This window comes from Eubalaena glacialis, chromosome 1 (genome assembly GCF_028564815.1).
Source record: "Eubalaena glacialis isolate mEubGla1 chromosome 1, mEubGla1.1.hap2.+ XY, whole genome shotgun sequence".
NCBI classification, from domain to species: domain Eukaryota; kingdom Metazoa; phylum Chordata; class Mammalia; order Artiodactyla; family Balaenidae; genus Eubalaena; species Eubalaena glacialis.
This window is the reverse complement of record NC_083716.1, coordinates 92,893,207-92,915,871: the sequence shown is the minus strand read 5'-3', so window position 1 is coordinate 92,915,871 and position 22,665 is coordinate 92,893,207. Positions and strand designations below refer to the sequence as shown.

The 22,665-nt window shown below is 74.6% G+C and overlaps 16 non-coding genes and 5 pseudogenes across 16 annotated transcripts; all 21 read right to left on the bottom strand.

The window, feature by feature from the left end:
- Positions 1-276: 276 nt before the first annotated feature.
- Positions 277-395, bottom strand: LOC133080891 (5S ribosomal RNA). The gene has a single exon (XR_009698623.1). It is a non-coding gene; the product is annotated as a 5S ribosomal RNA (ribosomal RNA).
- Positions 396-1,313: 918 nt separating this feature from the next.
- Positions 1,314-1,432, bottom strand: LOC133104429 (5S ribosomal RNA). Its single transcript, XR_009703575.1, has one exon. It is a non-coding gene; the product is annotated as a 5S ribosomal RNA (ribosomal RNA).
- Positions 1,433-2,340: 908 nt separating this feature from the next.
- Positions 2,341-2,459, bottom strand: LOC133076592 (5S ribosomal RNA; annotated as a pseudogene).
- Positions 2,460-3,405: 946 nt separating this feature from the next.
- On the bottom strand, positions 3,406-3,524 carry LOC133080889 (5S ribosomal RNA). Its single transcript, XR_009698622.1, has one exon. It is a non-coding gene; the product is annotated as a 5S ribosomal RNA (ribosomal RNA).
- Positions 3,525-4,442: 918 nt separating this feature from the next.
- LOC133080874 (5S ribosomal RNA) lies at positions 4,443-4,561 on the bottom strand. The gene has a single exon (XR_009698620.1). It is a non-coding gene; the product is annotated as a 5S ribosomal RNA (ribosomal RNA).
- A 909-nt stretch (positions 4,562-5,470) lies between these two features.
- Positions 5,471-5,589, bottom strand: LOC133078636 (5S ribosomal RNA; annotated as a pseudogene).
- A 946-nt stretch (positions 5,590-6,535) lies between these two features.
- On the bottom strand, positions 6,536-6,654 carry LOC133080866 (5S ribosomal RNA). Its single transcript, XR_009698619.1, has one exon. It is a non-coding gene; the product is annotated as a 5S ribosomal RNA (ribosomal RNA).
- Positions 6,655-7,572: 918 nt separating this feature from the next.
- Positions 7,573-7,691, bottom strand: LOC133080859 (5S ribosomal RNA). The gene has a single exon (XR_009698618.1). It is a non-coding gene; the product is annotated as a 5S ribosomal RNA (ribosomal RNA).
- A 909-nt stretch (positions 7,692-8,600) lies between these two features.
- Positions 8,601-8,719, bottom strand: LOC133076585 (5S ribosomal RNA; annotated as a pseudogene).
- Positions 8,720-9,671: 952 nt separating this feature from the next.
- On the bottom strand, positions 9,672-9,790 carry LOC133080851 (5S ribosomal RNA). The gene has a single exon (XR_009698617.1). It is a non-coding gene; the product is annotated as a 5S ribosomal RNA (ribosomal RNA).
- A 918-nt stretch (positions 9,791-10,708) lies between these two features.
- Positions 10,709-10,827, bottom strand: LOC133080844 (5S ribosomal RNA). Its single transcript, XR_009698616.1, has one exon. It is a non-coding gene; the product is annotated as a 5S ribosomal RNA (ribosomal RNA).
- Positions 10,828-11,735: 908 nt separating this feature from the next.
- Positions 11,736-11,854, bottom strand: LOC133076581 (5S ribosomal RNA; annotated as a pseudogene).
- A 911-nt stretch (positions 11,855-12,765) lies between these two features.
- Positions 12,766-12,884, bottom strand: LOC133104736 (5S ribosomal RNA). The gene has a single exon (XR_009703715.1). It is a non-coding gene; the product is annotated as a 5S ribosomal RNA (ribosomal RNA).
- Positions 12,885-13,800: 916 nt separating this feature from the next.
- LOC133080829 (5S ribosomal RNA) lies at positions 13,801-13,919 on the bottom strand. Its single transcript, XR_009698614.1, has one exon. It is a non-coding gene; the product is annotated as a 5S ribosomal RNA (ribosomal RNA).
- A 909-nt stretch (positions 13,920-14,828) lies between these two features.
- On the bottom strand, positions 14,829-14,947 carry LOC133076579 (5S ribosomal RNA; annotated as a pseudogene).
- Positions 14,948-15,858: 911 nt separating this feature from the next.
- On the bottom strand, positions 15,859-15,977 carry LOC133104729 (5S ribosomal RNA). The gene has a single exon (XR_009703713.1). It is a non-coding gene; the product is annotated as a 5S ribosomal RNA (ribosomal RNA).
- Positions 15,978-16,925: 948 nt separating this feature from the next.
- On the bottom strand, positions 16,926-17,044 carry LOC133104455 (5S ribosomal RNA). Its single transcript, XR_009703582.1, has one exon. It is a non-coding gene; the product is annotated as a 5S ribosomal RNA (ribosomal RNA).
- Positions 17,045-17,962: 918 nt separating this feature from the next.
- On the bottom strand, positions 17,963-18,081 carry LOC133080822 (5S ribosomal RNA). The gene has a single exon (XR_009698613.1). It is a non-coding gene; the product is annotated as a 5S ribosomal RNA (ribosomal RNA).
- A 1,974-nt stretch (positions 18,082-20,055) lies between these two features.
- On the bottom strand, positions 20,056-20,174 carry LOC133080815 (5S ribosomal RNA). Its single transcript, XR_009698612.1, has one exon. It is a non-coding gene; the product is annotated as a 5S ribosomal RNA (ribosomal RNA).
- Positions 20,175-21,092: 918 nt separating this feature from the next.
- Positions 21,093-21,211, bottom strand: LOC133104771 (5S ribosomal RNA). Its single transcript, XR_009703725.1, has one exon. It is a non-coding gene; the product is annotated as a 5S ribosomal RNA (ribosomal RNA).
- Positions 21,212-22,159: 948 nt separating this feature from the next.
- Positions 22,160-22,278, bottom strand: LOC133080807 (5S ribosomal RNA). Its single transcript, XR_009698611.1, has one exon. It is a non-coding gene; the product is annotated as a 5S ribosomal RNA (ribosomal RNA).
- Between the last annotated feature and the right edge of the window lie 387 nt (positions 22,279-22,665).

The window sequence follows — 22,665 nt, the reverse complement described above, 5'->3', positions numbered from 1 at the left end:
CCCCGGCCTGCGGCGGAGTCTGGGTCCGGGCCAGCCACCACGGGAGCGGCTGGGGTGGCGGCTGCCTTCCAGGGCCGCCTTCTGGCCGCCTGGCCGGCCAGGCCGGCGCGGAGTGCCCCCTCTGGCGCGCTGTGGTGGGAGGGGCCGGAAGAGGTGGGGCCTGCAGCGCTGCCCGGCGGGGGCGGGGGCGGGGGCGGAGGCAGCGGCCTCGGCCTCGGCCTCGGCCTCCGCCTAGGCCGCGGGCGACTAAAGGAGAAGGCGGAGCGGGAGGCAAAAAGCCTACAGCACCCGGTATTCCCAGGCGGTCTCCCATCCAAGTACTAACCAGGCCCGACCCTGCTTAGCTTCCGAGATCAGACGAGATCGGGCGCGTTCAGGGTGGTATGGCCGTAGACGTTAAAAGGGGCCCGCGGAGTGCCTCTTGAGGCCCAGCTTCGCTGGCGCTTGCGCCTCCCCGCCAGCCCGGCGGCCAGCCCGCCCCGGCAGGGCCCCGCCGCCCGCCCAGGCAGGGCAACGGCGGCCTCGGGTACCAGGGGGGTGGCGGAGGGTTCGGCGACCTCCCAGCCCAGGGCGGGCGGGACCCACCAAACCGTTCGGCGCTTGGCGCCCCGCCCCAGATCCCGCACGTCGCTCACAGGGACGTGGCCCCGGAGGCTTCAGGGCCCGGGGCCCGCGGTCCCTTGGGCCTCCCCTCTGCCCGCCCACGCGGCGCTAGGCGCAGCCCAGCCGCAGCCCGGGCCGGCCCTCCTGCCCGACGGCAGTCGGCCCTTAACCCACTGGGAGCCACCATTGAGTCGGCACGGCCCCTTAGCCCCAGCAAGGCCACCCTTGCCCCCACGCCACCCGCCGAGCACAGGACCCGGCGCCTTGTGGCCGGCCGGCCCGGAGCACCGGCCCCGGCCCCCGCCCCCGCTCCCGCCCCCGGCCGTGGCGAAACGGCGGAGGGGGGGCTTTTTCCGGAGGGAGCTGTGGAGAGACACACCGGCAGATAGGTGGCTGCGCCGGGGCTGGGCGCTGGTGGGGGCGGCCAGGTGCAGGTCAAGGGGCTCGCGGGCCGCACGGCCGGCACCCGGGCCTGAGGCGGAGTCTGGGTTCAGGCCAGCCACCCCGGGAGCGGCTGGGATGCGGCTGCCTTCCAGGGCCGCCTTCTGGCCGCCTGGCCGGCCAGGCAGGCGGAGAGCGCCCCCTCTGGCGCGCTGTGGTGGGAGGGGCCGGAGGAGGTGGGGCCTGCAGCGGTGCCCGGCGGGGGCGGGGGCGGGGGCGGGGGCGGAGGCGGCGGGCGACTAAAGGAGAAGGCGGAGCGGGAGGCAAAAAGCCTACAGCACCCGGTATTCCGAGGCGGTCTCCCATCCAAGTACTAACCAGGCCCGACCCTGCTTAGCTTCCGAGATCAGACGAGATCGGGCGCGTTCAGGGTGGTATGGCCGTAGACGCAGGAGGGGCCCGCGCGGTGCCTCTTGAGGCCCAGCTTCGCTGGCGCCTGCGCCTTACCGCCATGCCGGCGGCCAGCCCTCTCCAGCAGGGCCCTGCCGCCCGCCCAGGCAGGCGACAGGAGGCCTCGGGGACCCGGGGGTGGCGGAGTGGTGGGCCACCTAAAGCCCAGGGCGGGCGGGACGCTCCAGGCCTGTCGGCGCTTGGCGCCCCGCCGCAGATCCCGCTCGACGCTCACAGGGACGCGGCCCCGGAGGCTTCAGGGCCCGGCGGCCGCGGTCCCTTGGGCATCCCCCCCTGCCCGCCCACGCGGAGTTAGGCGCAGCCCGGCCACGGCCGGGCCGGCCCTCCGGCCGGGCAGCAGCTGGCCCGAAGCCACTGGGAGCCACCATGGAGTGGGCACGGCCCCTTAGCCCCAGCAAGGCCCCCCCTTTCCCCCACGCCGCCCGCCGAGCACAGGACCCTGGCCCTGGTGGCCGGCAGGCCCGGAGAAGCGGCCCCGGCCCCCGCCCCCGCTCCCGCCCCCGGCCGTGGCGAAACGGCGGAGGGGGGGCTTTTTCCGGAGGGAGCTGTGGAGAGACACACGGGCAGACAGGGGGCTGCGGCGCGGCTGGGCTCCGGTGGGGGCGGCCAAGTGCAGGTCGAGGGCCTCGCGGGCCGCACGGACGGCACCCCGGCCTGCGGCGGAGTCTGGGTCCGGGCCAGCCACCACGGGAGCGGCTGGGGTGGCGGCTGCCTTCCAGGGCCGCATTCTGGCCGCATGTCCAGCCAGCTCGGCGGGGAGCGATCCCTCCGGCGCGCTGTGTTGGGAGGGACGTGAGGAGGTGAGGCCTGCAGCGGTGCTCAGCGGGGGCGGAGGCGGCCTCGGCCGCGGGCCACTAAATGTCAAGGCGGAGCGGGAGGCAAAAAAGCCTACAGCACTCGGTATTCCCATGTGGTCTCCCATCCAGGTACGAAACAGGCCAGACCCTGATTAGCTTCCGAGATCAGACGAGGTGTGGTGCGTTCAGGGAGGTGTGGCCGTAGAATGCAGCGGGGGCCACGGTGTGCCTCTTGAGGCTTAGCTTCGCTGGTGCTGGCGACTTACCGCCAGCCCGGCAGCCAACCCTCTCCGGCGCGGCCCTGCCGTCCGCCCAGGCAAGCGACAGGAGGCCTCGAGGGCCCGGGGGTGGTGGAGTTGTGGGCGACTTCGCAGCTCAGGTCAGGCGGGACCCTCCAGGCCTGTAGGCGCTTGGCCCTCCGCCCCAGAGCCGCTCAACGCTCACAGGACTTGGCCCCGGAGGCTTAAGGGCCTGTGGCCCTCGGTCCCTTGTGCATTCCCCACCCTGTCAATCCACACAGTGCTAGGCGCAGCCCAGCCACGGCCTGGCCGGCCCGCCTGCCCAACGGCAGTTGGCCCGAAGCCACTGGGAGCCACCATTGAGCCGGCACGGCCCCTTAGACACAGCAACGCCACCCTTGCCCCCACGCCAACTGCCGAGCAAAGTTCCCGGCGCCTGGTGTCTAGCCAGCCCAGCGAACCGGTCCCAGCCCACGACCCCGCTCCCACTCTAGGCCGTGGCGAAGTGGCAAAGGGTGGGCTTTTTCCGGAGGGAGCTGTGGAGAGACACACGGGCAGACAGGGGGCTGCGGCGCGGCTGGGCTCCGGTGGGGGCGGCCAAGTGCAGGTCGAGGGCTTCGTGGGCCGCACGGACGGCACCCCGGCCTGCGGCGGAGTCTGGGTCCGGGCCAGCCACCACGGGAGCGGCTGGGGTGGCGGCTGCCTTCCAGGGCCGCCTTCTGGCCGCCTGGCCGGCCAGGCCGGCGCGGAGCGCCCCCTCTGGCGCGCTGTGGTGGGAGGGGCCGGAGGAGGTGGGGCCTGCAGCGCTGCCCGGCGGGGGCGGGTGCGGGGGCGGAGGCAGCGGCCTCGGCCTCGGCCTCGGCCTCGGCCTAGGCCGCGGGCGACTAAAGGAGAAGGCGGAGCGGGAGGCAAAAAGCCTACAGCACCCGGTATTCCCAGGCGGTCTCCCATCCAAGTACTAACCAGGCCCGACCCTGCTTAGCTTCCGAGATCAGACGAGATCGGGCGCGTTCAGGGTGGTATGGCCGTAGACGTTAAGAGGGGCCCGCGGAGTGCCTCTTGAGGCCCAGCTTCGCTGGCGCTTGCGCCTCCCCGCCAGCCCGGCGGCCAGCCCGCCCCGGCAGGGCCCCGCCGCCCGCCCAGGCAGGGCAACGGCGGCCTCGGGTACCAGGGGGGTGGCGGAGGGTTCGGCGACCTCCCAGCCCAGGGCGGGCGGGACCCACCAAACCGTTCGGCGCTTGGCGCCCCGCCCCAGATCCCGCACGTCGCTCACAGGGACGTGGCCCCGGAGGCTTCAGGGCCCGGGGCCCGCGGTCCCTTGGGCCTCCCCTCTGCCCGCCCACGCGGCGCTAGGCGCAGCCCAGCCGCAGCCCGGGCCGGCCCTCCTGCCCGACGGCAGTCGGCCCTTAACCCACTGGGAGCCACCATTGAGTCGGCACGGCCCCTTAGCCCCAGCAAGGCCACCCTTGCCCCCACGCCACCCGCCGAGCACAGGACCCGGCGCCTTGTGGCCGGCCGGCCCGGAGCACCGGCCCCGGCCCCCGCCCCCGCTCCCGCCCCCGGCCGTGGCGAAACGGCGGAGGGGGGGCTTTTTCCGGAGGGAGCTGTGGAGAGACACACCGGCAGATAGGTGGCTGCGCCGGGGCTGGGCGCTGGTGGGGGCGGCCAGGTGCAGGTCAAGGGGCTCGCGGGCCGCACGGCCGGCACCCGGGCCTGAGGCGGAGTCTGGGTTCAGGCCAGCCACCCCGGGAGCGGCTGGGATGCGGCTGCCTTCCAGGGCCGCCTTCTGGCCGCCTGGCCGGCCAGGCAGGCGGAGAGCGCCCCCTCTGGCGCGCTGTGGTGGGAGGGGCCGGAGGAGGTGGGGCCTGCAGCGGTGCCCGGCGGGGGCGGGGGCGGGGGCGGGGGCGGAGGCGGCGGGCGACTAAAGGAGAAGGCGGAGCGGGAGGCAAAAAGCCTACAGCACCCGGTATTCCCAGGCGGTCTCCCATCCAAGTACTAACCAGGCCCGACCCTGCTTAGCTTCCGAGATCAGACGAGATCGGGCGCGTTCAGGGTGGTATGGCCGTAGACGCAGGAGGGGCCCGCGCGGTGCCTCTTGAGGCCCAGCTTCGCTGGCGCCTGCGCCTTACCGCCATGCCGGCGGCCAGCCCTCTCCGGCAGGGCCCTGCCGCCCGCCCAGGCAGGCGACAGGAGGCCTCGGGGACCCGGGGGTGGCGGAGTGGTGGGCCACCTCGCAGCCCAGGGCGGGCGGGACGCTCCAGGCCCGTCGGCGCTTGGCGCCCCGCCGCAGATCCCGCTCGACGCTCACAGGGACGCGGCCCCGGAGGCTTCAGGGCCCGGCGGCCGCGGTCCCTTGGGCATCCCCCCCTGCCCGCCCACGCGGAGTTAGGCGCAGCCCGGCCACGGCCGGGCCGGCCCTCCGGCCGGGCAGCAGCTGGCACGAAGCCACTGGGAGCCACCATGGAGTGGGCACGGCCCCTTAGCCCCAGCAAGGCCCCCCCTTGCCCCCACGCCGCCCGCCGAGCACAGGACCCCGGCCCTGGTGGCCGGCAGGCCCGGAGAAGCGGCCCCGGCCCCCGCCCCCGCTCCCGCCCCCGGCCGTGGCGAAACGGCGGAGGGGGGGCTTTTTCCGGAGGGAGCTGTGGAGAGACACACGGGCAGACAGGGGGCTGCGGCGCGGCTGGGCTCCGGTGGGGGCGGCCAAGTGCAGGTCGAGGGCCTCGCGGGCCGCACGGACGGCACCCCGGCCTGCGGCGGAGTCTGGGTCCGGGCCAGCCACCACGGGAGCGGCTGGGGTGGCGGCTGCCTTCCAGGGCCGCATTCTGGCCGCATGTCCAGCCAGCTCGGCGGGGAGCGATCCCTCCGGCGCGCTGTGTTGGGAGGGACGTGAGGAGGTGAGGCCTGCAGCGGTGCTCAGCGGGGGCGGAGGCGGCCTCGGCCGCGGGCCACTAAATGTCAAGGCGGAGCGGGAGGCAAAAAAGCCTACAGCACTCGGTATTCCCATGTGGTCTCCCATCCAGGTACGAAACAGGCCAGACCCTGATTAGCTTCCTAGATCAGACGAGGTGTGGTGCGTTCAGGGAGGTGTGGCCGTAGAATGCAGCGGGGGCCACGGTGTGCCTCTTGAGGCTTAGCTTCGCTGGTGCTGGCGACTTACCGCCAGCCCGGCAGCCAACCCTCTCCGGCGCGGCCCTGCCGTCCGCCCAGGCAAGCGACAGGAGGCCTCGAGGGCCCGGGGGTGGTGGAGTTGTGGGCGACTTCGCAGCTCAGGTCAGGCAGGACCCTCCAGGCCTGTAGGCGCTTGGCCCTCCGCCCCAGAGCCGCTCAACGCTCACAGGACTTGGCCCCGGAGGCTTAAGGGCCTGTGGCCCTCGGTCCCTTGTGCATTCCCCACCCTGTCAATCCACACAGTGCTAGGCGCAGCCCAGCCACGGCCTGGCCGGCCCGCCTGCCCAACGGCAGTTGGCCCGAAGCCACTGGGAGCCACCATTGAGCCGGCACGGCCCCTTAGACACAGCAACGCCACCCTTGCCCCCACGCCAACTGCCGAGCAAAGTTCCCGGCGCCTGGTGTCTAGCCAGCCCAGCGAACCGGTCCCAGCCCACGACCCCGCTCCCACTCTCGGCCGTGGCGAAGTGGCAAAGGGTGGGCTTTTTCCGGAGGGAGCTGTGGAGAGACACACGGGCAGACAGGGGGCTGCGGCGCGGCTGGGCTCCGGTGGGGGCGGCCAAGTGCAGGTCGAGGGCTTCGTGGGCCGCACGGACGGCACCCCGGCCTGCGGCGGAGTCTGGGTCCGGGCCAGCCACCACGGGAGCGGCTGGGGTGGCGGCTGCCTTCCAGGGCCGCCTTCTGGCCGCCTGGCCGGCCAGGCCGGCGCGGAGCGCCCCCTCTGGCGCGCTGTGGTGGGAGGGGCCGGAGGAGGTGGGGCCTGCAGCGCTGCCCGGCGGGGGCGGGTGCGGGGGCGGAGGCAGCGGCCTCGGCCTCGGCCTCGGCCTCGGCCTAGGCCGCGGGCGACTAAAGGAGAAGGCGGAGCGGGAGGCAAAAAGCCTACAGCACCCGGTATTCCCAGGCGGTCTCCCATCCAAGTACTAACCAGGCCCGACCCTGCTTAGCTTCCGAGATCAGACGAGATCGGGCGCGTTCAGGGTGGTATGGCCGTAGACGTTAAGAGGGGCCCGCGGAGTGCCTCTTGAGGCCCAGCTTCGCTGGCGCTTGCGCCTCCCCGCCAGCCCGGCGGCCAGCCCGCCCCGGCAGGGCCCCGCTGCCCGCCCAGGCAGGGCAACGGCGGCCTCGGGTACCAGGGGGGTGGCGGAGGGTTCGGCGACCTCCCAGCCCAGGGCGGGCGGGACCCACCAAACCGTTCGGCGCTTGGCGCCCCGCCCCAGATCCCGCACGTCGCTCACAGGGACGTGGCCCCGGAGGCTTCAGGGCCCGGGGCCCGCGGTCCCTTGGGCCTCCCCTCTGCCCGCCCACGCGGCGCTAGGCGCAGCCCAGCCGCAGCCCGGGCCGGCCCTCCTGCCCGACGGCAGTCGGCCCTTAACCCACTGGGAGCCACCATTGAGTCGGCACGGCCCCTTAGCCCCAGCAAGGCCACCCTTGCCCCCACGCCACCCGCCGAGCACAGGACCCGGCGCCTTGTGGCCGGCCGGCCCGGAGCACCGGCCCCGGCCCCCGCCCCCGCTCCCGCCCCCGGCCGTGGCGAAACGGCGGAGGGGGGGCTTTTTCCGGAGGGAGCTGTGGAGAGACACACCGGCAGATAGGTGGCTGCGCCGGGGCTGGGCGCTGGTGGGGGCGGCCAGGTGCAGGTCAAGGGGCTCGCGGGCCGCACGGCCGGCACCCGGGCCTGAGGCGGAGTCTGGGTTCAGGCCAGCCACCCCGGGAGCGGCTGGGATGCGGCTGCCTTCCAGGGCCGCCTTCTGGCCGCCTGGCCGGCCAGGCAGGCGGAGAGCGCCCCCTCTGGCGCGCTGTGGTGGGAGGGGCCGGAGGAGGTGGGGCCTGCAGCGGTGCCCGGCGGGGGCGGGGGCGGGGGCGGGGGCGGAGGCGGCGGGCGACTAAAGGAGAAGGCGGAGCGGGAGGCAAAAAGCCTACAGCACCCGGTATTCCCAGGCGGTCTCCCATCCAAGTACTAACCAGGCCCGACCCTGCTTAGCTTCCGAGATCAGACGAGATCGGGCGCGTTCAGGGTGGTATGGCCGTAGACGCAGGAGGGGCCCGCGCGGTGCCTCTTGAGGCGCAGCTTCGCTGGCGCCTGCGCCTTACCGCCATGCCGGCGGCCAGCCCTCTCCGGCAGGGCCCTGCCGCCCGCCCAGGCAGGCGACAGGAGGCCTCGGGGACCCGGGGGTGGCGGAGTGGTGGGCCACCTCGCAGCCCAGGGCGGGCGGGACGCTCCAGGCCCGTCGGCGCTTGGCGCCCCGCCGCAGATCCCGCTCGACGCTCACAGGGACGCGGCCCCGGAGGCTTCAGGGCCCGGCGGCCGCGGTCCCTTGGGCATCCCCCCCTGCCCGCCCACGCGGAGTTAGGCGCAGCCCGGCCACGGCCGGGCCGGCCCTCCGGCCGGGCAGCAGCTGGCCCGAAGCCACTGGGAGCCACCATGGAGTGGGCACGGCCCCTTAGCCCCAGCAAGGCCCCCCCTTGCCCCCACACCGCCCGCCGAGCACAGGACCCCGGCCCTGGTGGCCAGCAGGCCCGGAGAAGCGGCCCCGGCCCCCGCCCCCGCTCCCGCCCCCGGCCGTGGCGAAACGGCGGAGGGGGGGCTTTTTCCGGAGGGAGCTGTGGAGAGACACACGGGCAGACAGGGGGCTGCGGCGCGGCTGGGCTCCGGTGGGGGCGGCCAAGTGCAGGTCGAGGGCCTCGCGGGCCGCACGGACGGCACCCCGGCCTGCGGCGGAGTCTGGGTCCGGGCCAGCCACCACGGGAGCGGCTGGGGTGGCGGCTGCCTTCCAGGGCCGCATTCTGGCCGCATGTCCAGCCAGCTCGGCGGGGAGCGATCCCTCCGGCGCGCTGTGTTGGGAGGGACGTGAGGAGGTGAGGCCTGCAGCGGTGCTCAGCGGGGGCGGAGGCGGCCTCGGCCGCGGGCCACTAAATGTCAAGGCGGAGCGGGAGGCAAAAAAGCCTACAGCACTCGGTATTCCCATGTGGTCTCCCATCCAGGTACGAAACAGGCCAGACCCTGATTAGCTTCCGAGATCAGACGAGGTGTGGTGCGTTCAGGGAGGTGTGGCCGTAGAATGCAGCGGGGGCCACGGTGTGCCTCTTGAGGCTTAGCTTCGCTGGTGCTGGCGACTTACCGCCAGCCCGGCAGCCAACCCTCTCCGGCGCGGCCCTGCCGTCCGCCCAGGCAAGCGACAGGAGGCCTCGAGGGCCCGGGGGTGGTGGAGTTGTGGGCGACTTCGCAGCTCAGGTCAGGCGGGACCCTCCAGGCCTGTAGGCGCTTGGCCCTCCGCCCCAGAGCCGCTCAACGCTCACAGGACTTGGCCCCGGAGGCTTAAGGGCCTGTGGCCCTCGGTCCCTTGTGCATTCCCCACCCTGTCAATCCACACAGTGCTAGGCGCAGCCCAGCCACGGCCTGGCCGGCCCGCCTGCCCAACGGCAGTTGGCCCGAAGCCACTGGGAGCCACCATTGAGCCGGCACGGCCCCTTCGACACAGCAACGCCACCCTTGCCCCCACGCCAACTGCCGAGCAAAGTTCCCGGCGCCTGGTGTCTAGCCAGCCCAGCGAACCGGTCCCAGCCCACGACCCCGCTCCCACTCTCGGCCGTGGCGAAGTGGCAAAGGGTGGGCTTTTTCCGGAGGGAGCTGTGGAGAGACACACGGGCAGACAGGGGGCTGCGGCGCGGCTGGGCTCTGGTGGGGGCGGCAAAGTGCAGGTCGAGGGCTTCGTGGGCCGCACGGACGGCACCCCGGCCTGCGGCGGAGTCTGGGTCCGGGCCAGCCACCACGGGAGCGGCTGGGGTGGCGGCTGCCTTCCAGGGCCGCCTTCTGGCCGCCTGGCCGGCCAGGCCGGCGCGGAGCGCCCCCTCTGGCGCGCTGTGGTGGGAGGGGCCGGAGGAGGTGGGGCCTGCAGCGCTGCCCGGCGGGGGCGGGGGCGGGGGCGGAGGCAGCGGCCTCGGCCTCGGCCTCGGCCTCGGCCTCGGCCTAGGCCGCAGGCGACTAAAGGAGAAGGCGGAGCGGGAGGCAAAAAGCCTACAGCACCCGGTATTCCCAGGCGGTCTCCCATCCAAGTACTAACCAGGCCCGACCCTGCTTAGCTTCCGAGATCAGACGAGATCGGGCGCGTTCAGGGTGGTATGGCCGTAGACGTTAAGAGGGGCCCGCGGAGTGCCTCTTGAGGCCCAGCTTCGCTGGCGCTTGCGCCTCCCCGCCAGCCCGGCGGTCAGCCCGCCCCGGCAGGGCCCCGCCGCCCGCCCAGGCAGGGCAACGGCGGCCTCGGGTACCAGGGGGGTGGCGGAGGGTTCGGCGACCTCCCAGCCCAGGGCGGGCGGGACCCACCAAACCGTTCGGCGCTTGGCGCCCCGCCCCAGATCCCGCACGTCGCTCACAGGGACGTGGCCCCGGAGGCTTCAGGGCCCGGGGCCCGCGGTCCCTTGGGCCTCCCCTCTGCCCGCCCACGCGGCGCTAGGCGCAGCCCAGCCGCAGCCCGGGCCGGCCCTCCTGCCCGACGGCAGTCGGCCCTTAACCCACTGGGAGCCACCATTGAGTCGGCACGGCCCCTTAGCCCCAGCAAGGCCACCCTTGCCCCCACGCCACCCGCCGAGCACAGGACCCAGCGCCTTGTGGCCGGCCGGCCCGGAGCACCGGCCCCGGCCCCCGCCCCCGCTCCCGCCCCCGGCCGTGGCGAAACGGCGGAGGGGGGGCTTTTTCCGGAGGGAGCTGTGGAGAGACACACCGGCAGATAGGTGGCTGCGCCGGGGCTGGGCGCTGGTGGGGGCGGCCAGGTGCAGGTCAAGGAGCTCGCGGGCCGCACGGCCGGCACCCGGGCCTGAGGCGGAGTCTGGGTTCAGGCCAGCCACCCCGGGAGCGGCTGGGATGCGGCTGCCTTCCAGGGCCGCCTTCTGGCCGCCTGGCCGGCCAGGCAGGCGGAGAGCGCCCCCTCTGGCGCGCTGTGGTGGGAGGGGCCGGAGGAGGTGGGGCCTGCAGCGGTGCCCGGCGGGGGCGGGGGCGGGGGCGGGGGCGGAGGCGGCGGGCGACTAAAGGAGAAGGCGGAGCGGGAGGCAAAAAGCCTACAGCACCCGGTATTCCCAGGCGGTCTCCCATCCAAGTACTAACCAGGCCCGACCCTGCTTAGCTTCCGAGATCAGACGAGATCGGGCGCGTTCAGGGTGGTATGGCCGTAGACGCAGGAGGGGCCCGCGCGGTGCCTCTTGAGGCCCAGCTTCGCTGGCGCATGCGCCTTACCGCCATGCCGGCGGCCAGCCCTCTCCGGCAGGGCCCTGCCGCCCGCCCAGGCAGGCGACAGGAGGCCTCGGGGACCCGGGGGTGGCGGAGTGGTGGGCCACCTCGCAGCCCAGGGCGGGCGGGACGCTCCAGGCCCGTCGGCGCTTGGCGCCCCGCCGCAGATCCCGCTCGACGCTCACAGGGACGCGGCCCCGGAGGCTTCAGGGCCCGGCGGCCGCGGTCCCTTGGGCATCCCCCCCTGCCCGCCCACGCGGAGTTAGGCGCAGCCCGGCCACGGCCGGGCCGGCCCTCCGGCCGGGCAGCAGCTGGCCCGAAGCCACTGGGAGCCACCATGGAGTGGGCACGGCCCCTTAGCCCCAGCAAGGCCCCCCCTTGCCCCCACGCCGCCCGCCGAGCACAGGACCCCGGCCCTGGTGGCCGGCAGGCCCGGAGAAGCGGCCCCGGCCCCCGCCCCCGCTCCCGCCCCCGGCCGTGGCGAAACGGCGGAGGGGGCCTTTTTCCGGAGGGAGCTGTGGAGAGACACACGGGCAGACAGGGGGCTGCGGCGCGGCTGGGCTCCGGTGGGGGCGGCCAAGTGCAGGTCGAGGGCCTCGCGGGCCGCACGGACGGCACCCCGGCCTGCGGCGGAGTCTGGGTCCGGGCCAGCCACCACGGGAGCGGCTGGGGTGGCGGCTGCCTTCCAGGGCCGCATTCTGGCCGCATGTCCAGCCAGCTCGGCGGGGAGCGATCCCTCCGGCGCGCTGTGTTGGGAGGGACGTGAGGAGGTGAGGCCTGCAGCGGTGCTCAGCGGGGGCGGAGGCGGCCTCGGCCGCGGGCCACTAAATGTCAAGGCGGAGCGGGAGGCAAAAAAGCCTACAGCACTCGGTATTCCCATGTGGTCTCCCATCCAGGTACGAAACAGGCCAGACCCTGATTAGCTTCCGAGATCAGACGAGGTGTGGTGCGTTCAGGGAGGTGTGGCCGTAGAATGCAGCGGGGGCCACGGTGTGCCTCTTGAGGCTTAGCTTCGCTGGTGCTGGCGACTTACCGCCAGCCCGGCAGCCAACCCTCTCCGGCGCGGCCCTGCCGTCCGCCCAGGCAAGCGACAGGAGGCCTCGAGGGCCCGGGGGTGGTGGAGTTGTGGGCGACTTCGCAGCTCAGGTCAGGCGGGACCCTCCAGGCCTGTAGGCGCTTGGCCCTCCGCCCCAGAGCCACTCAACGCTCACAGGACTTGGCCCCGGAGGCTTAAGGGCCTGTGGCCCTCGGTCCCTTGTGCATTCCCCACCCTGTCAATCCACACAGTGCTAGGCGCAGCCCAGCCACGGCCTGGCCGGCCCTCCTGCCCGACGGCAGTCGGCCCTTAACCCACTGGGAGCCACCATTGAGCCGGCACGGCCCCTTAGCCCCAGCAAGGCCACCCTTGCCCCCACGCCACCCGCCGAGCACAGGACCCGGCGCCTGGTGTCTAGCCAGCCCAGCGAACCGGTCCCAGCCCCCGCCCCCGCTCCCGCCCCCGGCCGTGGCGAAACGGCGGAGGGTGGGCTTTTTCCGGAGGGAGCTGTGGAGATACACACGGGCAGACAGGGGGCTGCGGCGCGGCTGGGCTCCGGTGGGGGCGGCCAAGTGCAGGTCGAGGGCTTCGTGGGCCGCACGGACGGCACCCCGGCCTGCGGCGGAGTCTGGGTCCGGGCCAGCCACCACGGGAGCGGCTGGGGTGGCGGCTGCCTTCCAGGGCCGCCTTCTGGCCGCCTGGCCGGCCAGGCCGGCGCGGAGCGCCCCCTCTGGCGCGCTGTGGTGGGAGGGGCCGGAGGAGGTGGGGCCTGCAGCGCTGCTCGGCGGGGGCGGGGGCGGCGGCGGAGGCGGCGGGCGACTAAAGGAGAAGGCGGAGCGGGAGGCAAAAAGCCTACAGCACCCGGTATTCCCAGGCGGTCTCCCATCCAAGTACTAACCAGGCCCGACCCTGCTTAGCTTCCGAGATCAGATGACATCGGGCGCGTTCAGGGTGGTATGGCCGTAGACACAGGAGGGGCCCGCGCGGTGCCTCTTGAGGCCCAGCTTCGCTGGCGCCTGCGCCTTACCGCCATGCCGGCGGCCAGCCCTCTCCGGAAGGGCCCTGCCGCCCGCCCAGGCAGGCGACAGGAGGCCTCGGGGACCCGGGGGTGGCGGAGTGGTGGGCCACCTCGCAGCCCAGGGCGGGCGGGACGCTCCAGGCCCGTCGGCGCTTGGCGCCCCGCCGCAGATCCCGCTCGACGCTCACAGGGACGCGGCCCCGGAGGCTTCAGGGCCCGGCGGCCGCGGTCCCTTGGGCATCCCCCCCTGCCCGCCCACGCGGAGTTAGGCGCAGCCCGGCCACGGCCGGGCCGGCCCTCCGGCCGGGCAGCAGCTGGCCCGAAGCCACTGGGAGCCACCATGGAGTGGGCACGGCCCCTTAGCCCCAGCAAGGCCCCCCCTTGCCCCCACGCCGCCCGCCGAGCACAGGACCCCGGCCCTGGTGGCCAGCAGGCCCGGAGAAGCGGCCCCGGCCCCGGCCCCCGCTCCCGCCCCCGGCCGTGGCGAAACGGCGGAGGGGGGGCTTTTTCCGGAGGGAGCTGTGGAGAGACACACCGGCAGATAGGTGGCTGCGCCGGGGCTGGGCGCTGGTGGGGGCGGCCAGGTGCAGGTCAAGGAGCTCGCGGGCCGCACGGCCGGCACCCGGGCCTGAGGCGGAGTCTGGGTTCAGGCCAGCCACCCCGGGAGCGGCTGGGATGCGGCTGCCTTCCAGGGCCGCCTTCTGGCCGCCTGGCCGGCCAGGCAGGCGGAGAGCGCCCCCTCTGGCGCGCTGTGGTGGGAGGGGCCGGAGGAGGTGGGGCCTGCAGCGGTGCCCGGCGGGGGCGGGGGCGGGGGCGGGGGCGGAGGCGGCGGGCGACTAAAGGAGAAGGCGGAGCGGGAGGCAAAAAGCCTACAGCACCCGGTATTCCCAGGCGGTCTCCCATCCAAGTACTAACCAGGCCCGACCCTGCTTAGCTTCCGAGATCAGACGAGATCGGGCGCGTTCAGGGTGGTATGGCCGTAGACGCAGGAGGGGCCCGCGCGGTGCCTCTTGAGGCCCAGCTTCGCTGGCGCATGCGCCTTACCGCCATGCCGGCGGCCAGCCCTCTCCGGCAGGGCCCTGCCGCCCGCCCAGGCAGGCGACAGGAGGCCTCGGGGACCCGGGGGTGGCGGAGTGGTGGGCCACCTCGCAGCCCAGGGCGGGCGGGACGCTCCAGGCCCGTCGGCGCTTGGCGCCCCGCCGCAGATCCCGCTCGACGCTCACAGGGACGCGGCCCCGGAGGCTTCAGGGCCCGGCGGCCGCGGTCCCTTGGGCATCCCCCCCTGCCCGCCCACGCGGAGTTAGGCGCAGCCCGGCCACGGCCGGGCCGGCCCTCCGGCCGGGCAGCAGCTGGCCCGAAGCCACTGGGAGCCACCATGGAGTGGGCACGGCCCCTTAGCCCCAGCAAGGCCCCCCCTTGCCCCCACGCCGCCCGCCGAGCACAGGACCCCGGCCCTGGTGGCCGGCAGGCCCGGAGAAGCGGCCCCGGCCCCCGCCCCCGCTCCCGCCCCCGGCCGTGGCGAAACGGCGGAGGGGGGGCTTTTTCCGGAGGGAGCTGTGGAGAGACACACGGGCAGACAGGGGGCTGCGGCGCGGCTGGGCTCCGGTGGGGGCGGCCAAGTGCAGGTCGAGGGCCTCGCGGGCCGCACGGACGGCACCCCGGCCTGCGGCGGAGTCTGGGTCCGGGCCAGCCACCACGGGAGCGGCTGGGGTGGCGGCTGCCTTCCAGGGCCGCATTCTGGCCGCATGTCCAGCCAGCTCGGCGGGGAGCGATCCCTCCGGCGCGCTGTGTTGGGAGGGACGTGAGGAGGTGAGGCCTGCAGCGGTGCTCAGCGGGGGCGGAGGCGGCCTCGGCCGCGGGCCACTAAATGTCAAGGCGGAGCGGGAGGCAAAAAAGCCTACAGCACTCGGTATTCCCATGTGGTCTCCCATCCAGGTACGAAACAGGCCAGACCCTGATTAGCTTCCGAGATCAGACGAGGTGTGGTGCGTTCAGGGAGGTGTGGCCGTAGAATGCAGCGGGGGCCACGGTGTGCCTCTTGAGGCTTAGCTTCGCTGGTGCTGGCGACTTACCGCCAGCCCGGCAGCCAACCCTCTCCGGCGCGGCCCTGCCGTCCGCCCAGGCAAGCGACAGGAGGCCTCGAGGGCCCGGGGGTGGTGGAGTTGTGGGCGACTTCGCAGCTCAGGTCAGGCGGGACCCTCCAGGCCTGTAGGCGCTTGGCCCTCCGCCCCAGAGCCACTCAACGCTCACAGGACTTGGCCCCGGAGGCTTAAGGGCCTGTGGCCCTCGGTCCCTTGTGCATTCCCCACCCTGTCAATCCACACAGTGCTAGGCGCAGCCCAGCCACGGCCTGGCCGGCCCTCCTGCCCGACGGCAGTCGGCCCTTAACCCACTGGGAGCCACCATTGAGCCGGCACGGCCCCTTAGCCCCAGCAAGGCCACCCTTGCCCCCACGCCACCCGCCGAGCACAGGACCCGGCGCCTGGTGTCTAGCCAGCCCAGCGAACCGGTCCCAGCCCCCGCCCCCGCTCCCGCCCCCGGCCGTGGCGAAACGGCGGAGGGTGGGCTTTTTCCGGAGGGAGCTGTGGAGATACACACGGGCAGACAGGGGGCTGCGGCGCGGCTGGGCTCCGGTGGGGGCGGCCAAGTGCAGGTCGAGGGCTTCGTGGGCCGCACGGACGGCACCCCGGCCTGCGGCGGAGTCTGGGTCCGGGCCAGCCACCACGGGAGCGGCTGGGGTGGCGGCTGCCTTCCAGGGCCGCCTTCTGGCCGCCTGGCCGGCCAGGCCGGCGCGGAGCGCCCCCTCTGGCGCGCTGTGGTGGGAGGGGCCGGAGGAGGTGGGGCCTGCAGCGCTGCTCGGCGGGGGCGGGGGCGGCGGCGGAGGCGGCGGGCGACTAAAGGAGAAGGCGGAGCGGGAGGCAAAAAGCCTACAGCACCCGGTATTCCCAGGCGGTCTCCCATCCAAGTACTAACCAGGCCCGACCCTGCTTAGCTTCCGAGATCAGATGACATCGGGCGCGTTCAGGGTGGTATGGCCGTAGACACAGGAGGGGCCCGCGCGGTGCCTCTTGAGGCCCAGCTTCGCTGGCGCCTGCGCCTTACCGCCATGCCGGCGGCCAGCCCTCTCCGGAAGGGCCCTGCCGCCCGCCCAGGCAGGCGACAGGAGGCCTCGGGGACCCGGGGGTGGCGGAGTGGTGGGCCACCTCGCAGCCCAGGGCGGGCGGGACGCTCCAGGCCCGTCGGCGCTTGGCGCCCCGCCGCAGATCCCGCTCGACGCTCACAGGGACGCGGCCCCGGAGGCTTCAGGGCCCGGCGGCCGCGGTCCCTTGGGCATCCCCCCCTGCCCGCCCACGCGGAGTTAGGCGCAGCCCGGCCACGGCCGGGCCGGCCCTCCGGCCGGGCAGCAGCTGGCCCGAAGCCACTGGGAGCCACCATGGAGTGGGCACGGCCCCTTAGCCCCAGCAAGGCCCCCCCTTGCCCCCACGCCGCCCGCCGAGCACAGGACCCCGGCCCTGGTGGCCAGCAGGCCCGGAGAAGCGGCCCCGGCCCCGGCCCCCGCTCCCGCCCCCGGCCGTGGCGAAACGGTGGAGGGGGGGGCTTTTTCCGGAGGGAGCTGTGGAGAGACACACGGGCAGACAGGGGGCTGCGGCGCGGCTGGGCTCCGGTGGGGGCGGCCAAGTGCAGGTCGAGGGCTTCGTGGGCCGCACGGACGGCACCCCGGCCTGCGGCGGAGTCTGGGTCCGGGCCAGCCACCACGGGAGCGGCTGGGGTGGCGGCTGCCTTCCAGGGCCGCCTTCTGGCCGCCTGGCCGGCCAGGCCGGCGCGGAGCGCCCCCTCTGGCGCGCTGTGGTGGGAGGGGCCGGAGGAGGTGGGGCCTGCAGCACTGCCCGGCGGGGGCGGGGGCGGGGGCGGAGGCAGCGGCCTCGGCCTCGGCCTCGGCCTCGGCCTAGGCCGCGGGCGACTAAAGGAGAAGGCGGAGCGGGAGGCAAAAAGCCTACAGCACCCGGTATTCCCAGGCGGTCTCCCATCCAAGTACTAAGCAGGCCCGACCCTGCTTAGCTTCCGAGATCAGACGAGATCGGGCGCGTTCAGGGTGGTATGGCCGTAGACGTTAAGAGGGGCCCGCGGAGTGCCTCTTGAGGCCCAGCTTCGCTGGCGCTTGCGCCTCCCCGCCAGCCCGGCGGCCAGCCCGCCCCGGCAGGGCCCCGCCGCCCGCCCAGGCAGGGCAACGGCGGCCTCGGGTACCAGGGGGGTGGCGGAGGGTTCGGCGACCTCCCAGCCCAGGGCGGGCGGGACCCACCAAACCGTTCGGCGCTTGGCGCCCCGCCCCAGATCCCGCACGTCGCTCACAGGGACGTGGCCCCGGAGGCTTCAGGGCCCGGGGCCCGCGGTCCCTTGGGCCTCCCCTCTGCCCGCCCACGCGGCGCTAGGCGCAGCCCAGCCGCAGCCCGGGCCGGCCCTCCTGCCCGACGGCAGTCGGCCCTTAACCCACTGGGAGCCACCATTGAGTCGGCACGGCCCCTTAGCCCCAGCAAGGCCACCCTTGCCCCCACGCCACCCGCCGAGCACAGGACCCGGCGCCTTGTGGCCGGCCGGCCCGGAGCACCGGCCCCGGCCCCCGCCCCCGCTCCCGCCCCCGGCCGTGGCGAAACGGCGGAGGGGGGGCTTTTTCCGGAGGGAGCTGTGGAGAGACACACCGGCAGATAGGTGGCTGCGCCGGGGCTGGGCGCTGGTGGGGGCGGCCAGGTGCAGGTCAAGGGGCTCGCGGGCCGCACGGCCGGCACCCGGGCCTGAGGCAGAGTCTGGGTTCAGGCCAGCCACCCCGGGAGCGGCTGGGATGCGGCTGCCTTCCAGGGCCGCCTTCTGGCCGCCTGGCCGGCCAGGCAGGCGGAGAGCGCCCCCTCTGGCGCGCTGTGGTGGGAGGGGCCGGAGGAGGTGGGGCCTGCAGCGGTGCCCGGCGGGGGCGGGGGCGGGGGCGGGGGCGGAGGCGGCGGGCGACTAAAGGAGAAGGCGGAGCGGGAGGCAAAAAGCCTACAGCACCCGGTATTCCCAGGCGGTCTCCCATCCAAGTACTAACCAGGCCCGACCCTGCTTAGCTTCCGAGATCAGACGAGATCGGGCGCGTTCAGGGTGGTATGGCCGTAGACGCAGGAGGGGCCCGCGCGGTGCCTCTTGAGGCGCAGCTTCGCTGGCGCCTGCGCCTTACCGCCATGCCGGCGGCCAGCCCTCTCCGGCAGGGCCCTGCCGCCCGCCCAGGCAGGCGACAGGAGGCCTCGGGGACCCGGGGGTGGCGGAGTGGTGGGCCACCTCGCAGCCCAGGGCGGGCGGGACGCTCCAGGCCCGTCGGCGCTTGGCACCCCGCCGCAGATCCCGCTCGACGCTCACAGGGACGCGGCCCCGGAAGCTTCAGGGCCCGGCGGCCGCGGTCCCTTGGGCATCCCCCCCTGCCCGCCCACGCGGAGTTAGGCGCAGCCCGGCCACGGCCGGGCCGGCCCTCCGGCCGGGCAGCAGCTGGCCCGAAGCCACTGGGAGCCACCATGGAGTGGGCACGGCCCCTTAGCCCCAGCAAGGCCCCCCCTTGCCCCCACGCCGCCCGCCGAGCACAGGACCCCGGCCCTGGTGGCCGGCAGGCCCGGAGAAGCGGCCCCGGCCCCCGCCCCCGCTCCCGCCCCCGGCCGTGGCGAAACGGCGGAGGGGGGGCTTTTTCCGGAGGGAGCTGTGGAGAGACACACGGGCAGACAGGGGGCTGCGGCGCGGCTGGGCTCCGGTGGGGGCGGCCAAGTGCAGGTCGAGGGCCTCGCGGGCCGCACGGACGGCACCCCGGCCTGCGGCGGAGTCTGGGTCCGGGCCAGCCACCACGGGAGCGGCTGGGGTGGCGGCTGCCTTCCAGGGCCGCATTCTGGCCGCATGTCCAGCCAGCTCGGCGGGGAGCGATCCCTCCGGCACGCTGTGTTGGGAGGGACGTGAGGAGGTGAGGCCTGCAGCGGTGCTCAGCGGGGGCGGAGGCGGCCTCGGCGGCGGGCCACTAAATGTCAAGGCGGAGCGGGAGGCAAAAAAGCCTACAGCACTCGGTATTCCCCTGTGGTCTCCCATCCAGGTACGAAACAGGCCAGACCCTGATTAGCTTCCGAGATCAGACGAGGTGTGTTGCGTTCAGGGAGGTGTGGCCGTAGAATGCAGCGGGGGCCACGGTGTGCCTCTTGAGGCTTAGCTTCGCTGGTGCTGGCGACTTACCGCCAGCCCGGCAGCCAACCCTCTCCGGCGCGGCCCTGCCGTCCGCCCAGGCAAGCGACAGGAGGCCTCGAGGGCCCGGGGGTGGTGGAGTTGTGGGCGACTTCGCAGCTCAGGTCAGGCGGGACCCTCCAGGCCTGTAGGCGCTTGGCCCTCCGCCCCAGAGCCGCTCAACGTTCACAGGACTTGGCCCCGGAGGCTTAAGGGCCTGTGGCCCTCGGTCCCTTGTGCATTCCCCACCCTGTCAATCCACACAGTGCTAGGCGCAGCCCAGCCACGGCCTGGCCGGCCCGCCTGCCCAACGGCAGTTGGCCCGAAGCCACTGGGAGCCACCATTGAGCCGGCACGGCCCCTTAGACACAGCAACGCCACCCTTACCCCCACGCCAACTGCCGAGCAAAGTTCCCGGCGCCTGGTGTCTAGCCAGCCCAGCGAACCGGTCCCAGCCCACGACCCCGCTCCCACTATCGGCCGTGGCGAAGTGGCAAAGGGTGGGCTTTTTCCGGAGGGAGCTGTGGAGAGACACACGGGCAGACAGGGGGCTGCGGCGCGGCTGGGCTCCGGTGGGGGCGGCCAAGTGCAGGTCGAGGGCTTCGTGGGCCGCACGGACGGCACCCCGGCCTGCGGCGGAGTCTGGGTCCGGGCCAGCCACCACGGGAGCGGCTGGGGTGGCGGCTGCCTTCCAGGGCCGCCTTCTGGCCGCCTGGCCGGCCAGGCCGGCGCGGAGTGCCCCCTCTGGCGCGCTGTGGTGGGAGGGGCCGGAGGAGGTGGGGCCTGCAGCGCTGCCCGGCGGGGGCGGGGGCGGGGGCGGAGGCAGCGGCCTCGGCCTCGGCCTCGGCCTCCGCCTAGGCCGCGGGCAACTAAAGGAGAAGGCGGAGCGGGAGGCAAAAAGCCTACAGCACCCGGTATTCCCAGGCGGTCTCCCATCCAAGTACTAACCAGGCCCGACCCTGCTTAGCTTCCGAGATCAGACGAGATCGGGCGCGTTCAGGGTGGTATGGCCGTAGACGTTAAGAGGGGCCCGCGGAGTGCCTCTTGAGGCCCAGCTTCGCTGGCGCTTGCGCCTCCCCGCCAGCCCGGCGGCCAGCCCGCCCCGGCAGGGCCCCGCCGCCCGCCCAGGCAGGGCAACGGCGGCCTCGGGTACCAGGGGGGTGGCGGAGGGTTCGGCGACCTCCCAGCCCAGGGCGGGCGGGACCCACCAAACCGTTCGGCGCTTGGCGCCCCGCCCCAGATCCCGCACGTCGCTCACAGGGACGTGGCCCCGGAGGCTTCAGGGCCCGGGGCCCGCGGTCCCTTGGGCCTCCCCTCTGCCCGCCCACGCGGCGCTAGGCGCAGCCCAGCCGCAGCCCGGGCCGGCCCTCCTGCCCGACGGCAGTCGGCCCTTAACCCACTGGGAGCCACCATTGAGTCGGCACGGCCCCTTAGCCCCAGCAAGGCCACCCTTGCCCCCACGCCACCCGCCGAGCACAGGACCCGGCGCCTTGTGGCCGGCCGGCCCGGAGCACCGGCCCCGGCCCCCGCCCCCGCTCCCGCCCCCGGCCGTGGCGAAACGGCGGAGGGGGGGCTTTTTCCGGAGGGAGCTGTGGAGAGACACACCGGCAGATAGGTGGCTGCGCCGGGGCTGGGCGCTGGTGGGGGCGGCCAGGTGCAGGTCAAGGGGCTCGCGGGCCGCACGGCCGGCACCCGGGCCTGAGGCGGAGTCTGGGTTCAGGCCAGCCACCCCGGGAGCGGCTGGGATGCGGCTGCCTTCCAGGGCCGCCTTCTGGCCGCCTGGCCGGCCAGGCAGGCAGAGAGCGCCCCCTCTGGCGCGCTGTGGTGGGAGGGGCCGGAGGAGGTGGGGCCTGCAGCGGTGCCCGGCGGGGGCGGGGGCGGGGGCGGGGGCGGAGGCGGCGGGCGACTAAAGGAGAAGGCGGAGCGGGAGGCAAAAAGCCTACAGCACCCGGTATTCCCAGGCGGTCTCCCGTCCAAGTACTAACCAGGCCCGACCCTGCTTAGCTTCCGAGATCAGACGAGATCGGGCGCGTTCAGGGTGGTATGGCTGTAGAGGCAGGAGGGGCCCGCGCGGTGCCTCTTGAGGCCCAGCTTCGCTGGCGCCTGCGCCTTACCGCCATGCCGGCGGCCAGCCCTCTCCGGCAGGGCCCTGCCGCCCGCCCAGGCAGGCGACAGGAGGCCTCGGGGACCCGGGGGTGGCGGAGTGGTGGGCCACCTCGCAGCCCAGGGCGGGCGGGACGCTCCAGGCCCGTCGGCGCTTGGCGCCCCGCCGCAGATCCCGCTCGACGCTCACAGGGACGCGGCCCCGGAGGCTTCAGGGCCCGGCGGCCGCGGTCCCTTGGGCATCCCCCCCTGCCCGCCCACGCGGAGTTAGGCGCAGCCCGGCCACGGCCGGGCCGGCCCTCCGGCCGGGCAGCAGCTGGCCCGAAGCCACTGGGAGCCACCATGGAGTGGGCACGGCCCCTTAGCCCCAGCAAGGCCCCCCCTTGCCCCCACGCCGCCCGCCGAGCACAGGACCCCGGCCCTGGTGGCCGGCAGGCCCGGAGAAGCGGCCCCGGCCCCCGCCCCCGCTCCCGCCCCCGGCCGTGGCGAAACGGCGGAGAGGGGGGCTTTTTCCGGAGGGAGCTGTGGAGAGACACACGGGCAGACAGGGGGCTGCGGCGCGGCTGGGCTCCGGTGGGGGCGGCCAAGTGCAGGTCGAGGGCTTCGTGGGCCGCACGGACGGCACCCCGGCCTGCGGCGGAGTCTGGGTCCGGGCCAGCCACCACGGGAGCGGCTGGGGTGGCGGCTGCCTTCCAGGGCCGCCTTCTGGCCGCCTGGCCGGCCAGGCCGGCGCGGAGTGCCCCCTCTGGCGCGCTGTGGTGGGAGGGGCCGGAAGAGGTGGGGCCTGCAGCGCTGCCCGGCGGGGGCGGGGGCGGGGGCGGAGGCAGCGGCCTCGGCCTCGGCCTCGGCCTCCGCCTAGGCCGCGGGCGACTAAAGGAGAAGGCGGAGCGGGAGGCAAAAAGCCTACAGCACCCGGTATTCCCAGGCGGTCTCCCATCCAAGTACTAACCAGGCCCGACCCTGCTTAGCTTCCGAGATCAGACGAGATCGGGCGCGTTCAGGGTGGTATGGCCGTAGACGTTAAGAGGGGCCCGCGGAGTGCCTCTTGAGGCCCAGCTTCGCTGGCGCTTGCGCCTCCCCGCCAGCCCGGCGGCCAGCCCGCCCCGGCAGGGCCCCGCCGCCCGCCCAGGCAGGGCAACGGCGGCCTCGGGTACCAGGGGGGTGGCGGAGGGTTCGGCGACCTCCCAGCCCAGGGCGGGCGGGACCCACCAAACCGTTCGGCGCTTGGCGCCCCGCCCCAGATCCCGCACGTCGCTCACAGGGACGTGGCCCCGGAGGCTTCAGGGCCCGGGGCCCGCGGTCCCTTGGGCCTCCCCTCTGCCCGCCCACGCGGCGCTAGGCGCAGCCCAGCCGCAGCCCGGGCCGGCCCTCCTGCCCGACGGCAGTCGGCCCTTAACCCACTGGGA